The sequence below is a fragment of the Trichechus manatus genome, unplaced genomic scaffold (genome assembly GCF_000243295.1).
Source record: "Trichechus manatus latirostris isolate Lorelei unplaced genomic scaffold, TriManLat1.0 scaffold00011, whole genome shotgun sequence".
NCBI classification, from domain to species: Eukaryota; Metazoa; Chordata; class Mammalia; order Sirenia; family Trichechidae; genus Trichechus; species Trichechus manatus.
The window spans coordinates 4,415,232-4,417,379 of record NW_004443947.1 but is presented as its reverse complement, the minus strand read 5'-3'; positions in this window follow the sequence as shown (position 1 = coordinate 4,417,379).

Here is a 2,148-nt window from a genome sequence, read left to right as displayed (position 1 = left end):
CAACACCACACGCTTACTATGGAAGTATTCCTTGCTTTATTTTGTAGGTGAGGAAACTGAGATTCTGCAACGGTAAAGCAGCTTGACCAAAGTCACATGGCAAATTGATGGCATTTAGAGCCACAAACTAGTTCATCGGCCCCTGACTGGTCAAGGTGACAGGGAGGGGTGTGCGTGTGTGCACACACACAATCACACATATCACAGACATAGACATAAACTCAAAGACCAGACATTTGGTGGAATTGACTAGGCTGGGCTTGTAAGCTGGCCATTCCAATGCGTGCAATCTTTCTACGTGTTTCTTAAAACCTACCTCTTTGGCAGCCGTAACATGTTGTTGCTGTTAGGTGACATTAAGTCAGTTTCGACTCATAGCAACCCTATGTACAACAGAATGAAACACTGCCCAGCCCTGAGCCATCCTCAAAATCATTGCTATGTCTGAGCTCATTGTTGCAGGACAGAGTAGAACCGCCCCACTACAAAAGAGCATCATGTTTGGTAAACTAGAAGGTCAGCAAAAACGAGGGAAACTCTCAATTAGCTGGATTGACACTGGTCACAACAGTGAACTCCAACTTCTCAAAGATTATGGAGATGATGACACAGGACCGGGCAATGTTTTCTTCTGTCGAGAATCAGAGCTGACTGATCACGGGATCACAACACAGGGGCCCAGATAGAGCTGGATAAAAATGTAGAACACAATTCTAACTCACAAAAAAAGACCAGACTTACTGGCCTGACAGAGACTGGAGAACCCTCAAGAGTATGGCCCCCAGACACCCTTTTAGCTCAGTAATGAAGTCACTCCCGAGGTTCACCCTTCAGCCAAAGATTAGACGGTCCCATAAAATGAAACAGGACTAATGGGGCACAACAGCCCAGGAACAAGGACTAGAAAGCAGGAGGGGACAGGAAGCTGGTAATAGGGAACCCAAGACTGAGAAGGGAGAGTGTTGACATGTCGTGGGGTTGTTAACCATTGTCGTAAAACAATATGTGTACTGTTTAATGAGAAACTATTTGTTCTGTAAACCTTCATCCAAAGTACAATTAAAAAAAAAAAAGGAAAGAATTAGAGCTGATTCAATGGCAGCTAACAATAACAACTGTAAGTTTTCTGTCACCTGCATCTGAACCCAATCATGCCTGCTAAACAATTTTGCATCAGGAGCTTCTAGAGGGCAAAGCCCTGATATTTACCTACTGGGGCCCCAGTTCTAGCCCAGTGCCTGCCATGTAACAGAGATTCAAATAATAATATCAATGCAGAGTTGGGAGGGGCCTCGGGAAGCCCCAATTGTCAGGCCCACTGCCTGAAGCTGACCTTGTCATCTCCCCCTTAAAGTCTGCTGTCCCCCTTGTGAACTGAGCTGGTCCCCAAGGCCTGACAGTCCAACCGCCCAAATACCTCTCATGACCATCTTTTCCTTTCCTTCCACATGCTCTGTCAGCCTTGTTGTCTCTCATCCGGGCTCTCCCAGTGGCCTCCCCTCTGGCCACCTTGCCTCCATGCCTCTTCCTTTAATCTTAGACGGATCCTGTCAACTCTTAGGTCTGAACCAGCCCCTCTTCTGCCTGCAAATCCATGCAGAGTGCCCCTTCCCTACCACAGAGTTTAGACACTAGCTTCCTGAGAATCAGTTTGGAAGAAGAAAAATGTTGGCTTTCCCAGGTTTTTCAAATGTGAAACCGTTTCTGACAAATCTGGGGATTTCCCATGCAATTGCAATTCTAAGAATTTCCACGTTCTCTCAAAAAATCAGAAGATCTGGTAAGACAGGGCCTGTATTCCCACCTGGCCATAATTAGCGGGAGCTGAGCAGCGTCGGCTCAGGGAAGCTTCACCTACCACCCCACTCATGCCCACGACCTACTGTGCCCCATTTTAGGCATGTGAGTGTGTCGCCCTTCCTGGCAATAGTGACAACTATTATAGCAAAGTATCTTGGTGGTTGTCTTAGTTTCTTAGTGCTGTTGTAAGAGAAGTACCACACCTGGGTGGTTTTAAAGAACAAAAATTTATTTTCTCATAGTTTAGGAGGCTAGAGGTCTGAATTCAGGGTGCCAGCTCTAGGGAAAGGCTCTCTCTCTCCATCTGCTCTGGGGGGAAATCCTTGTCTCACCTTCTCTAGTCCTGGC